Below are 15,687 nucleotides of genomic sequence, written 5' to 3'. Positions count from 1 at the left end.
AACTTTTGTAACTTAAAAATGAGTTAGTGAAAGAGAAACAACCTTATTATAAAATGTATGTCTCTTCACCTTCTCTACCTTTACAGAAGGGCAAGACTTTTTTCCTGTAAATCTGTGTTAGATCCAAAGTGTTTCAACTGATGCTACTCCACAAAGAACACAAGGATGAATACATATTTAAGTACTATATTCCTAAATAAACTCCAATACCATAATGTCACTTTGTCCTTTTTAAATGAGAAATAAAATATCTCCTTTTTTCTAAGTTAAGCCAATTCACTTTGGAATAGCTTACTAATAAAATAAATGCATACATATATTTTTAAAAATACTTGTTACTATTATGATCCATATATAACTTTCAGTGACCATGTCTTCTTTAAATAAATTTTCTTTCCATAAGAAGCAACTGAGGGTCTAACATGATAAACATAATTTGTATAACTATGTAACAGGCAATTCATGGTTCATAGCCTTTGACAAGGATAAAAGCATGGGGGCCAGTCAGATTCTTCCAATACTGTTTCCAGTGTTCTTGGTCACATTGTTACTTAAATCTCAGGTTGACAATTATTGCCTGATAAAGATGATAACTTTTTGTTATTTCTAAAACACTTCCCTCGGTCCACCCAAATGACTGAATGCCTTTTGTTCCTACAGCTCATTGATTACAATCACAATATCTAAAGTTCTATTTCATCCACATAAATTTAGGATTTTCCTTTCCTTGGATATCAGAACATGTTAAAACCAATTTTTATAGCCACAATCTAGCCTTTGTGTAACTTTAAATGGGCTACAACCTTGAACTGAAAATGAACTATATTAATGGCATCACTCCTTCAGCTCTCAAAGAAAGAAAGAAGTCCGAGTCTAGGTTCAGATACACTTCATTTTAACAGCATGCATCAATCTCAGGTGAGCCTAGTAAATTCTACCCACAAAGCAAGTGTGCATGCGTATGCACGTGTATGTATGCCTCTTTCCATTTTCTCTTTTCTTTTCCCTTTCCTCTTCCCCAGGAGGTTAATGAACAAAATATTACACTTTTTAAATATATATAATGATATGGAGATAAACTATCCATCTGGCAGAAAAAGAGTTACCTAAATAAAGAAACTTAACAATTCTGTATGTAAAATTAAATCCTGGACTGACAGGGTTGTTCAGATAACACTCAGAAAAGCACAACATGATTCAAACTGTAAGGAACAGGCCAAAAACACTCCATGAAATCAAGTCTATCTAGAATACGCCGTATCTCCATTTGAAACACCTGCTAAGAATACGTGAATTCACGATTCCGTCTAGGAAATATTTTTCTTCCCCTCTCACCTGTTCCCCCACCCATCTTACATCCAACTCCATAAACAGCAGTAATCCACCATTATAAAACAGTTGACGGTTAAAACAATGAGCCAACGGAGAAAGTACAATATTCCATAACTGACATTTACTGCATTGGCCTTGGACTTCTAATCTTTACCAGACGGGCACACAAATCAATCCATCAGCTCATAAAGGTGTGCTTTTTTAACCTCTAAAACAGATGGGATTGGCCAGAAGTGTCTGGCATGTCAAACTGCTAATCACTGCTGCCCTTTGCACAAAATAACCCACTTAAGTTGAGGCATGGTTGCACTGTAACCGACATTAGTCTGTGGGAAACCCATTTAACTGTCACACACTCCTGCCACTCCTGCTCTCCCTTAATTAAGCCTAATGCCTTATGCTTTGACCTTTTGTTCTAGCCTATTAACCCTATCTAGTACAAGTTCAATTATGTTAAACTAAAAACTTTGCTGCAAAATATTAAATGCCAAGCTCAAAAAATCATAAGGGACATCCTCCCAGCCCTTAGTTCTATGCACCCTGTTACTCCATACATGCAACAGTAAAACCTCATTTTTGAAGTGATACTGATTCTTACAGAGCTGAGAAGAACCAAATTATGATTCTAGCCCAACGCCTTATTTTACCAACTGAGGCCAGAAGAACATTAAATGACTCGCCCATTTTATAGCTTCAGCTGAGCCACATTGAAACCTATCTCGTCTTTAGCTCTAATCCTTTATTCTCCACGATATCTCTGATTAATAGTTAAACCAACCAACAGTGTGTTAAGGATATTGATGTTTTCACCACAAATTTGTATCTTTCACCACCCCTAGAATGCACTACACAAATTGGCCTAAAGCAAAATAAATGGGCATGTGAATAGACCTCAGAAGTAATTTCCGCATGCACACAAAACTTTCTATCCCCTTGCTATTTCTTTTTTACTTTTTAAAAGTAACAATGGTCATCAAGAACAGCTAGCTTCTGCAACACTCAAATATAAGGCAATATGTATGAATACAATTTTTTTTTTCTTTCCTGATGCTTCATTTAAGTATTCAACAGAGAAAATGACTTAAGCTACAGAAAGCAATTACAACTCACAACTCCCCAGTGGACAAATTCACACTGGCTATCTTTAAAAATACCTCTTTTTTTAAACCTATATGCATATGGATTGCTGTTCACATCTACCAGAATTTCAAAATATAAAAACAAAAATCTTGGAAATTCACTGTAAAATAAAATCAGATGTAGTCCAAACTAACATGCTGTCATCACTGGGGTATTTTAGTTGTAACAGATAGCAATGAGTGTTATTACTCCTCTTTCATTTTCTTCATACTGCTAGAAAATTTTTATACTACTCTCACTGTAGCACATGAAAACAATTTAAAGATCAAGAACATATAACAAATTTTGGATTTCCATCTGGGATTCTTGTGAGAAAATGCATATTAATTTTAGATTTTCAAAAGATTAAAAGTCAGATTTTAATTTTATCCTTATTGTTGACTGCCCAAAGCCCCTTTACCTCTTTTAAGGATTAATCAATGCTGTCATTTTACTGGAACCTTACAGGTGAAGGTAATATGCCATCAATTGGAATGTACAATAATTTTTAAAAGAAAGCTCATTCAGAGTTGTACTAACATGATGAATAAATCCAATGACGGAATTTATTATGTTTTAAGGGGTAAGAAAACATGGCATCAGAGTTTTAAACTCAAAGTAACTGTGTTCATGCTATTAGAATGACACCTTCAAAGGAAAGTGTCACTTGTCATTATCAGAAGGAATGTATACGAGAATGTATAAAATGTAAAATACGTGGATGGATGAGTAGTCAGAACTAAAATAAATACTTGTAGTAGGGACAATTACCAGCAAAATAATGATTCAGAATCTTATTCACCTTTTTTACCTCAAAGTAAAATGCTGTTAATTTAAATGAGACATCATGTCTTAGTTACAAGAGTCAGTTCATGAATATAGAAATTAAGTTTGGGTTTCTGTTGAGGAATCCTACTTTGGAAAATTTATACTAATGTATAGAATTCATGCATTCTCTAACATATTGGCTGACATTAAGGAACAATGAAAGGCAAAGACAATTCAGTTAATCAGGATAAACAATGATGAAAGCACAAAGTAGAATATATCACATAATTAGTAAATGTGCTAATTTTTCTACCCTTCTTTTTTGGACCATAGTCCATTGGCCTGCATATCTTTTTTGCTATGATTTATAAGCATGTGACATAAAAATAAATATACGAGCCATGAGAGGAGATGTTCTTTCTTCTACAAAAGATATCCATTTCCAAGCATGCCTGAAGTTTAGTATAACACTTTGTCTTCACAAAGCAAGAAACTGGGTTAAAGTTATTTTAAGAGCATTTGTGAAATCTCAGTGTTGTAAATATATATCCCAGATAATCTATACATTTCCTTTAGCATTTGAAAACTGCTAGTTAAGAAATTTCTGAGCTCCATTTTAAAATAAATTTTTTTCTACCTTAGCATTATTAATCTAGTTGAACATAATAGTGTTCTAACAGAAAATTCACCTCCAGAGAAGAGCAATTACTAGTTAAAAAAAATAACAAAGGGACTTCATATACTACTTAAGTCCTATAACTTAGTAGGGTTTGAATCACCAAGTCATTCTTGATGGCCTCTAACTTTTAGATTACTGAACACCAAAATTAACTCTAGACATGAGATTTCAAAATGCCTCCATCTTCCCAACCAGTCAAATCCAATGTGATTAAATGTGTCAAGCTGGTGTTTTTTTACCACTACTATAATACTTAGCTTCATTTCTGAAGCTAAAGAGACTCTAAGGCTCTATAAAAATTTTGTTTCCTTAAAAAATAATTAAATGTTGCCTCCAAGGTTTTGGTAAATGTGTTTTCTAATATATTGTAGCTTGTGTATTTTTGAAGAAACCGAGCATTACAAAACAATTTTAAGTGCCAAGTAATTATAATGTCACCAACAGTTTCACTTTTTCCTTCATAATTAATATACCTAGAAAGACGATGATAAATTTTAAGGAAGAAATATTATCCCTTTTAGAAGTCCTAATTTAAATAGTCTAAAGAAAAAAACTGTAGAACAGTAGCTACTATGGATTAGCTACAGATAATAATTAGCAGCTGTTATATATAAATACATAAAGACTCCATTTCTGGCCTCAAAAAGCCAGATTTTACCAATAATTGGGATTGGTACAGTTCATTTCAACAAGCCCTCTGTGTGCCAGGCACCTACAGCACCAACAGTACACTGATGAATGAGCTCCTATTCATGGAGCTTACGGTCTACTGAGAAACACAAACATTAAACAAGTGTGATACTGCGATCAGGAGTACCGAGAACTGTGAGAGACAAATCTGATCTTGTTGGGAGGCTTGGGGACTGTAGTGAGCATGCACACCCTCTTGCCCACTGTCCCAGGAGTGAGAATACTCCTTCCCAATTTCCTTCCCCAAGGTTAAAATGCGGTCAGTCTGTGCTACCATTAGGTTTCTTCTCTTGCTCTCATTCTAGAGGGGTGGTGAATCTAGATGCACTTGGTTCTGAGCATTATCATTAGTCCACACAGTGCCTCTCATCTTGTTACTTTTTCACAGGAGAACACTGAAATGGGGGCCATAACCTTACCTGACAGACCCAACTACCTGCACTAATGATTTTAGAACATTACTCTTCAGTAACAACTAGAGCTGACCTGTGAGTATTTTGATCCCACTAGTCAACTCAAGGTACCTGGCTCTGTTAATCTACAAAGAGAAGTTTCCCTACTGATTTTTAAGTAGAACTCAAAATGTATATAACATATAGGAAAAAAGCTGCTACATGAATAGATGTGCACCTCTACTGTAAAACTTGTTTTTAAATTCTCAGCCTAGAAAGTACATTCCAAATACTAGAATACATGAATCATAAGACTGTTCTGAAGACCATATTGCAGTCCCAGGAGAAGAAAATAGGCTACAAAAACAAGGGGGATGTAATTGGCCCTGTCTCACTCCACTTCTCATGGCTGTCTTTCTGGTTATCATAAGGTCAGCTTGGACTTTACTGCTGGATCCATCACCAAAGGTTAATAACTATTTCTTAACACCTGGTACATAGCCCTCTTGCTGAGACTGCCTTAATAAAACAAAGTGTGAAATAGATTAAGACTTGATTTCTTATCCTGGGTTTACCCAACTGCTAGCTGTATGAGTTTTAAAATTTACTGAAATTCTCAGGGGTTCAATTTCCTCCTCTGTAAAATGCAAACAAATGTTTTGGAAATTTTATTTTATTTTTTTCAAGTTTTTATTTAAATTCCAGTTAGTCAACATACAGTGTAATATTAGTTTCAGGGGTACAACACAGCGATTCCACACTTCCATACAACACCCAGTGCTCATCACAGCATTAACAACAATGACAATAATGTTGGAAGATAAGCAAGTAGTTTTACCTCGTTGCATCACAGGTATACCCTGGCAATAAAGGGGGGGAAATAAAAGGACAAGTGAGAAATTGGGAAAACAGGAAACAAAAAAGAGAAAGGAGGACCAAAAGAAAAAGGTATAAAGTGATAAACGGTAGCATTTATTACTATTTGATTTATAGTTCATACCAACTACCTATCCTATGTGCTCTTCCATTAAGCAAGATGCCTCTATAAACCAACCTGTTTGAAAATGGGGAAGACAAGATACTAGGACAAACATACTTAAACCTGGAGCATCCTTAGCTTTTATCAAATTCCCTTCCAATCTGAAAATCTAAGGATTCTATGAAATTACTTCAATTTGTGAAAGCTGAAGCAAAAAAAGCAAAAAAAAAAAAAAAAAAGGAAAAGGAAAATATGACGTTGATTGGGTGAGTCAAGGTTTACTAGGATAGGTAAGAGCAATGTTTTACTAACAAAGTAAACAATACATTGCTTTGAGTTTGCCTCAACAACACCCAACATCTGGATATTGGGAAAGAACCAGATGGTGAATACAAAATTTCTATCTTCAATCTCTGGCCTCATGGAGATTCAGTCTACTTCAATTAAATTTTTTAAAAAGTCATGGATGGGTTAGGGAAATAATATAAACACATACCTGAACTCTAGAAAGTTCACTTATACAGTTTCTTTCTTACTTGGCCAGATACAATATATTCTCTTAATAAAACATCATAGTAAAACATTCCTTTGCAGCTTTTATAGAAACCCTTTTGTTTATCCAACATTTACTTGGCAATTCAAAATCCAAAGCACACTAGAAAATATTATGTATATGAGCCTTATTACTCATCCTTGTGTCTCAAATGTAGTTTTAGTTTGACTGTACCTTTTAATGTAGAGGGAACCAGTGGGCGTGATTCTTTTGGGTTCAAAATTCCATAAAGTTTAAATGAGGTAAGTAAAAAGAGGTAGAGAGGTTTATAACTACATTTCTCATGATCTCAACAAGAAAAGAGTATGTCTGATGTATACTTAAAAATATACTACATGCCACAAACCTCCCTAAATCAAAAATCTCTTCTCTGACCATAGTCTACTCCCAAAATGAAGCCAAATATTCATCTTTCTATTTCTGCTTCCTTCTGATACATTCACATATTATTAATTTCCTCTTCGTATCAAAGAGCCTAGTTTATTAGCATAATGTAGTCTTTAAAATAAAATTATTGTGGGTGAATATAGGGCAATAAAACAAAATTCATGTCAAGAACCATTACAGTCAAGAATTTTAACTTTTCAACTAGGAAGAGCTATGGGTCTGAATTTGCGGCAACTGCTCCTTGAGGTAGACAAACATCACTAGCCTTGGGAATACCTGGATTAAGACCATGACAAGGTATTTTAATGAATTATATCAAGAAACATAGTTGCTTTCTCTGCCTCAAAGAACACTACAGTAATTCTGTGGTAAACTTCACAAGGCTTAGCATTTGAGATGGAAAGGAGCTTGCATAGTTGCCGCTGGTGTCTACATTTTTCGGGCAAGCACAGGGAATGGGGCATCAGTTCTCTTGAGAATTAACATCAACTCCTGCAGAATTATCAACTGGAAACAGAGTGCCCTTCTCCTAAGACTGGTCTTGGAGAATCCAGGCTGGGTGGACTGGATGTGCTGCTTGAGTTCTGTGGCTACCAAGTTTGGGAGCAGGATTTTTGATGATGCTCTAAAAATCAAATAGGGACTGGTTTTCTCTTAAAAAGATGGCATATTCTCATGAAAAAGCAAATTATTATCAATGAAATTAGCTGCGTGACCTCAAGAATTTTTCAGACTAGAAGGAGAGAAAATGATAGCTTTATGCCACATGGAAACTGTAAAGCAGCCAGCTCAATGCCTGGCACAAAGCAGGTGCCCCCAAATCCTCTTCCTTTTCCTGATCTTTCTCCTAATAAAAAAGGAAAGCACAAAAAAAAAAAAGGCAGCTTTTTTTATATTTCAAGTTTTTGCCCTATCATGTCTACTCCTTTTAAAACCATAGGTTTGAAATCTTTACTGTTTATGGACAACAGCATACATCGATATATAGAATCAGAATTCCAGAACTCAGAAATCAAATGAACCCCCTTGTTCTACAGTCTATTGATGTTACCCAGAGAGATAAAAGGACTTTCCCATTATCTGCAGCATATATTGTTTTATTTTGTACTTTTTAAAAGATTTTTGTTTATTTATTTGAGAGAGAATGAGAGAGAGAAAGAGTATGAGAGGGGTTAGGGTCAGAGGGAGAAGCAGACTCCCTGCTGAGCAGGGAGCCCGATGTGGGACTCCATCCTGGGATTCGAGGATCATGACCTGAGCTGAAGGCAGCCGCTTAACCAACTGAGCCACCCAGGTGCCCATACATTGTTTCAGTAGCAGATCCTAAGCTAGGAAAAGTATATGAGGGATAACAAAACAAATACTTAAAAATTTGTTTTTCAAAAATCAAACTTGAGCCTATATGACCCATTGTGCAAATACTCCTTTTACAGGAAAAAACTGAAACTGTGATTAATTCATTTTGAGGATGTTTCTCACTATATCCTATTTGGGAGGGTTTCATATGTTTTCTAGTACTTTTTCTTGGTGTTCTTCCCCTTCTTCTATCCTCCCCCTCCTTCCCTTAATTTGTTTCTTTTCTAGTGTATACATCCACCACTCTGTTGTAGATTACCATAAATTCATAAATTCAAGAATCAAAAAAAAGTATCTAAGAAAGTATGCTTTTCAAAAACCAGTTACCATCCCTTAAAGATTTCCTATCTCTCAAATTCTGGAGAGATCCCTGAAGAGAGAAAACCCTTTTTTATCTTGAACTTCTAATTCTCAAATTCTGATTATGTTCTGTCACATGTCAGCTCTCTTATCTACGTTGTCATTAAATCAACACAATTATAAGAGTATTCTCATTTTAAGACTGCATATAAACATAATTTCCTAACTACTGCAATGCTAAATTATCATCTGACTTTTAAAAATGCAGTAACATTTTAAGATGTTCACATGTTATATACACAGTATGGGCAAATTCAACAATTAAAAGCATAGAACTACAAAGAGAAGCTAGTGTAGCCACTATGTGATTTAAGCTTTCTCTTATCTATCTAAAGCTAATCACCTGACTTTTCACCTAGTATCCTCACATAGCTGGTACAGATAAAATAAAGCACCCCAATAACAACAGAAGCTCCTAACTCCTTAGTTCCTGATTTGTCCTCAATTCATTAGCAAATTACAGATTTGAAAATAAGTAGCCCTGACTGTCATTTAACAGGTGACTGAAAAAAGACTCTCTTAATTAGAAGTCCAAGGGCAAGAGACTCCACTCCACCAAAGCTCTGAAGCAACACCAACATCAGGTCAGTAAGAGTTGTCCTGGTCCTAGTGGTATCTTAAGCTGATGACTCAAGTTCCCAGCAGACTTCTAGTTTAATATTTCTTGAAACACTAGGCTTAGTCACAGAGTGACCTGGAATTTAAGGCAAACAAGGGTCTCTTCCTTTCATCCTTAAAGACATTTTTGCTAAATGACACAAAGTTAAAGAGGCAAGATGGGTTTTAATTTAGAATTTTTATTCCCTGAGGTATACCAAGTCAAAAAATTTCCTGGGAAGAGTGAAGCATGCTAGCTTTGAATTTCAAACACAACTATTAACCCTGTCAGAGAAGCAATTCTATTTCCAAATTTCTTAACAAAATGCCCCCCCATCCTCTTTATTAAAAGAGGAAGGAAAGACGGAAGGAAGGGAGGGAAAGAAAGGTGGGGAGGGGAGGAGAGAGGGGGGGAGGAGAGAGGGAGAGAGGAAGGGAAGGAGGGAAGGAGGGAGGGAGGGAGGGTGGGAGGGAGGGAGGAAGGATGGAAGGGAGGGAGGGAGGAAGGATGGATGCATGGATGCATGGATGTCACAAGCATCCTCCTAGCCGAAGTTTCAACATATCCTGGAGTTATCCTTGAATTTATTTCAACCAAAAAACAATCCAGATGAATTATCCAAATCAGGTAATTATCCATAACATTATCTTCAAGAACAATCTATCTTAAAATCTGCTAAAGACATTAAGATCTTACTACTACTTAGTAAATATAGTGTAGTAGTCCTTTTTTTCATAACTGCATTTTTGAGTTGCCAGTCTCCTAATAAATTCTTTAATTCTACTTCTCATTATATTGCTCCTAGAGTTCTAGGCCAAATGTTATCCCTAGCATGGTTTAAGGTATTAATTTTAACAAAATGCTAATACAGTGGTAAAATGTATCAAGTTTCACTCTTTCTTGTTCTTCTCAATGTTCTATGAACTTAAAAATAAATTACCTTGTTTCAGGTGTATTGATACCCTAAAATATCACAAGGTTTGTAATGCTTTATTTGTAATATTTGCAAGATAGTGCAGGAATCCATTTGAATTTCAAGGTTCATGATGCAGAGTATGTACTATTACAATGACAACAGTTAGTATAGCATTATCTCAATAGCTGTATTTATTATGAAAAATTAAAACTGCCCTTCATAACTGTAGTAAAGTGAAAGGAAAGGTCTGTTCTAAATGACCTCTAATTTTCAGAATCCTAACTATTCAATATCCATCAAATTGAACATTAAATTTCAAGGAACAAAAAAACAGATGGGCATTTATACCATAGTTTGTGAAGAAGATGTCTCTTATTTGCAATTTTCCCCTGCCCTTGATAATGTACTTAAAGGAAACATTCTTCCTGTAATTATTTACATCAAGTTATCTTTATCAGCAATCCTATAAAAGAGGTCTCTAGTTCACCACCCAAACCTCAGCACTGTTCTCCATGTTCAGTAAGACCCTTAGAAAACACAAGATCTTAAAAGAATTAAGAAAAGGTGATCTAATATGAATTCATTTTCTTCCAAACTATAACTCCTGGTTCTATCCTGGTACCCAGTTTTGATCTTCCACCTTAGATTTAAGAGATATTCAAAAGCAAAGTGTGCACAGGCACAAAAAGGGGAATTTGTCGTTTTCCCCCTCCAAACATCCACTATTTATAGAATATTGCTGCCCTCATAGGAGGGAATCCATTACCATCAGCAATTCATGTCCCTGCTTCAGCATCAGATGCAAACAGGATACGGAGACAAGATCTCTCTCCTCCATTTACTTTTTGTTCATTCCAACCTCTGGACATAATCCTCAGTTCCATTCCACTGGCCTGCTTCATCATCTGACACTCCTGATTTTTACCTTCTCAAGTCTTAGTGATCATCCTGAGGTTATATATTCTACAGAATGAAGTTTGCTCATTATCCCCAGACAGCAACTTAAGGAAATGCATCTTGAACAATTCAATTCTCAGATTCAAGCGTATTATCCTGAAGTCCCTCCCCCTGCCCTATTCTGTTGAGAATGTTTGACTTTTCAATAGTAATCAATGTGCTTTTTGGTAATCAATACACTTTTTATTAAAAATATTTCCTCAGTTGGAAGACATGGGTACAGGGGCTTTGTTAAAAGAGCAAATGCTTCTTTCCCCAGTCTTCCCCCACAAAACAGCAAATCAGTATTAAAACAAAACAAAATGCACTCGGATGGTATATTAGCCCCATGACGGGGCATATGGAAAAGGCACAGGAGTAAAAGAACTGCACCCCACCACAGCCAAGAAGGGAAACTACAAATGAAGGCAATTTTCATGAAAGACCACATCCCAAAATGTAGAAGCTATTTATTTTAGAAAAGGGGGTGAGAGAGGAGAGAGCAATACAGAGGTGTGTAGCACTGACAGATAAACTAGAATTCTTCTCTATTAACCTACACTCTAAAACCTAACTGTATCCGACAATCTAAAGTTTAAAAAACAAAACCGATCCTATCACAATTTAAGCTGAACAATACTTCCTTGATGAAAATTAGACGTTTTGAACTTATTTTGGCAGAATTATCTTTTAACCTGATACACAAAACTAGTATCGCTTTTCCAAAACAACACTTAAAATATGAGCTTTCAAGTTTCTTACAAACTGCAAGTCTTAAAATTAAAAGCCTCATCCCTTTAACATCATATATCCTAAGCCACTGATTCAAAATTACCTTCTGTATCATTGACGACTGGTATTGGTTTGCAATGAAATCTGTACAATTAATAATAACCTTCTTCCCTCTCATCTTTCTAGAGAGCCAAGGATGACATATCTTCTTATCTCCCTACTTGTTCCATTAGATTGACGTATTTTGCCTCATCTGTCACCTTCCATAAAACTCTGCTTTCAGATATGAGTTAATTCATTTTTAGTTGTCCTCAATGTTCTAAAATAGTGATGTTTGACAGAATTAATACAGTGCTCCAGTTCTCTCTGTTCAACTGGTACTTAATTAAAGATCTTGGAGGCCATCTTTCTCTCAGGTTACACCATTTAAAGAAGGAACGTTACTTCCTCCAGACAATGTGATAAGCCACATGGCACTAAAGCGGCCATCCCCAGGTCTCCCATTTAACAGATTGCTTCACCACGTATAAACTACCGGCAAGACAGATTACCACTTTATTTCACACTGATTTATTTTTCACATCTCTGAACCCTAAGTCTACTTTGCCTACACTCTCTCTTGCCTTTTGAATCTCCAGAATTTCTGGAGTTTTAACACTCCTTTATTCTTTTATCATTGCTTCTGTTTGAAACGCACCTCAGAAAGTCCTAATGACGTTTAATCTGTAAGATTTCTCGAATCTCTGGTTAACAATGCAGAAAAGTCGAAGCAATCAGAGCGCAACCTTGGAGCACAAACTGAAAATTCCCTGTTTTAAATTCTTTTGAGTTAATATCTTTTGGAGAACAGCCACTCCACTTGATATGTCATAATTTTCATTTCTAAAGGTAGTATGCATAATTTAAATTGGCACTTTCTATTTATTACACAAATAATTGTTCTCTTGGATGACCTTTTGAAAGCTAGCACTTCTCAATCATTTTCTGGCTATACTGGAGCCACAAGAGACATGTCAATTTAAGCAAACTTTAGGAGCAATAAACTAACAAACAGACTCTAGGTGGTGGTATAGGTTATTTTTTATCATGATGTTTTGCTCTTAAAACTGCAGGAGTCAGAAGAGCCTTTAGCCTCCTTTACAGACACTTCTTTATTACAAACTTACCATCTTTTAGGGTGTTTAAATTAGTAAAATCCAAGTTCTACAGAGTTTTGGAGACAAATTCAAGAAATGGATCTAAGTCAAGTTTTCCTGCAGACATTAAACCAGGGTTTCAATTGCTTCAAAAGCACTGCAGAGACCTCACTTTATGAGTAAAACTAACAACGAGCAGTCCTCTTTTTTTTTTTTTTAATATGTATTTACTCTTAGGGCACTTTCAGGGGTAAGTATGGAAAGAGGTGCTTCCCCACCAGAGTGAATGAAGCGGGCTGGAGGAACAGTCGGTCCCACAGTCTGCATAGGAGTAGCTGTTCCAATGACTGATTGTTCTTCTTTGTCTCTAGGAACTAATTCCAGACAGAGAAGTTACTACTGCTGATGAAGCCTTACTCTCTGAACCAGCTAAACCCACTCGACATTACCAAACCGCCAGGCAAAACCAAAGCAACTTATTTCTAAGTTGAAAAACATTTCAACATACTCCAGGCAGCAACCTACTTAGGTGCCTGGCAATGGAAGCACTGTATTTGTTTAGAAGTTCCACTTATTTCAGTGTCTCTTCCACGAAGGCGGCAAACTGGTGGTTAAACAAAGAATAATCCATCAGGAAGATGCACCCCCTTGCTAAACCTATGGTTCACTAATAAGCAGGCTCAATGTAATTCATAACTTTAAAGAATGAATTAACCCAAAGCCCTCTGCTTCACAGATCCCACCCTCCCAAATGTAAAGAGTATTCATCGTATATAACCCAACACTATTCTTACTTTGGACACCTAGACAGTCTTTCTTCCTCTCAAGACAGTTCTTCAGCCCCGCACAATCTCACAATTTAATCATTTACATTACCGGAGGCAAACTCCAACTTCGTTGCACTGACTGAGTGAAAAGCCCTTGTAGCTAGGAACGTCTTAATTTTTGTCCAAAATAAAATGTCCTATTAAGAAATTTAACGCGAAGTACTTGTCATTCTGTTCTTTTACTATCTTCAGAAACCAATTAAATCACTAATGAGATAGAAGGTAGAACCGCCTGTAATGCTTCAGAGATCAACATGTGTCACAGACTCCCAGCTTGTTTGCCTATGAGACACAGTTGATTCCTTTGTTCCTTCAGCCCGAACACCAACTCTCGGTTAAAAATTTGGAAACAACTTTGGAAAGGATGGGAGGGTTTGCAGACTACTTCCAGGGAAACCGTTCGTAAAACAGTATTCACTAGCAGTAAGGAGGACGCAGATACAAGAGGAGAGAAAAGAAGCCTCCCAGGACCTCCACAGGGCTCACCCCAAATGTGAGCCCCGCTTCTGGCTCAGGAGTAAAGTGATGGTTGAGGCCTCGGGTCCAAAGAGCCTCGCCCTCGGGTCAGGGGGTGCGGGGGGAGGACAAGGACCGACCGGTCAGGCCTGGGGGTCTGGTGGGGGCCCGGAGAGCCGTCCCCTTTTTCCCGCTCACTTTTCCCGACCCGGAATCCGGCGAGCACTGAGCAGGGACGCACCGGGCGAGAGGCGGGTGGCAGCGCCCGGCGCCGCCCAGGTCGCCCCGGGCAGCGGCACCGAGAGCCGCGCGGCCAGAAGCGCCCGGCACTCCGAGCCCAGGGGGCAGACGAGCGGGGCGCGACCCGGGCCGGGGACACACGGCGGCTGCCCCGCGGCCCGGGGCCGCCACGGACCGGCCGGTGCGCCCGGAGCCAACTCCACAACTTGCCGGCCCGGCGGCCTGGCCCCCCCGACTTCCCGGCAAGATGCGGACCCGGCAGGAGGGACGGAATATCCCCGGAACAATTCCTCCCCGCCGCCCGCGTTCGCTCCCGCCGCCCCCGCGGCCCTGCCCGCCGCCGCCGCCGCCGCCGCCGCGGGCCGCGCTCCCGGGCCTTTCCGGCGGCGCCCGCGGCCGCTCCCGGAGCCCCCGGCCGCGGCCGCCACTCACCCGAGGCCGCCGCGGCTCCGAGCCTCGGGCTCCGTCAGGTCACTCCACGAAGGCGCCCGCCGCCCCGTCCTCCCCCGGCGCCCCGGCGAGCTCTTCCCTCCGAGAGCAGCGCTGCCAAGCAGAGTGACGGCCGCGGGGCCACCGGCGGGCGTGCGCGGGCGGGCTGGAGGCTTGGGGCCGGCTCGTCCCTCCGCCTCGGCCGCCGCCGCCGCCGCCGCCTCGGCCGCCTCCTCCTCCGCCTCCTCCGCCTCCGCCGCCGCCGCCGCCGCCGCCGCCTCCCGAGTTCGGGGCTCTGCTGCAATGTCTGCGAGGCTGACTTTGAGCGCCTCGCCCGCCGCCCGCCCGCAGCCGCGCTCCTCCCTCCGCCGCCGAGTCCGCCGCGGCCCGGTCCCTCCCCTCGCCGCTCCGCGCCGTTCAGCTCTTCAGCCAAGTTTCTTAACCCTTTTCCCCCTCCCTCCCATTGTCACCCGGGCAGGAGGAAGCCGCTCGGGTCCCCGCAGCTCGTGGGAGCTGGGGAGCCCCCGCCCCGTTTCGTTGTTTTCCTCCGTGCCCGCCCTCCGGAGGGCCGGGCGGGGGCTGCAGGGCCCAAAGGCGGCGGGAGGGCCGCGTCGCCCGGGAGAGGTGGGTGCTCCACGCGCCCGAGCCGGCCCCCTCGGCTCGCGGCTCTGTCCCGTCGCCCCTGACCGCCGGAGGCGCCTGGACAGCGCCCCCCGGGCCCGGGGGCTGTTCTCGTCACACAGGCCGAGGGCTCGCGTTGGGGACCCGGCCTGGGGGCCGGGACGCCCAGGTCCCGCTTGGG

This window comes from Mirounga leonina, unplaced genomic scaffold (genome assembly GCF_011800145.1).
Source record: "Mirounga leonina isolate KUSES-001 unplaced genomic scaffold, KU_Mleo_1.0 Mir_169, whole genome shotgun sequence".
Lineage (NCBI taxonomy): Eukaryota > Metazoa > Chordata > Mammalia > Carnivora > Phocidae > Mirounga > Mirounga leonina.
The sequence above is the reverse complement of the archived record's forward strand: the minus strand, read 5'-3'. Positions refer to the sequence as shown.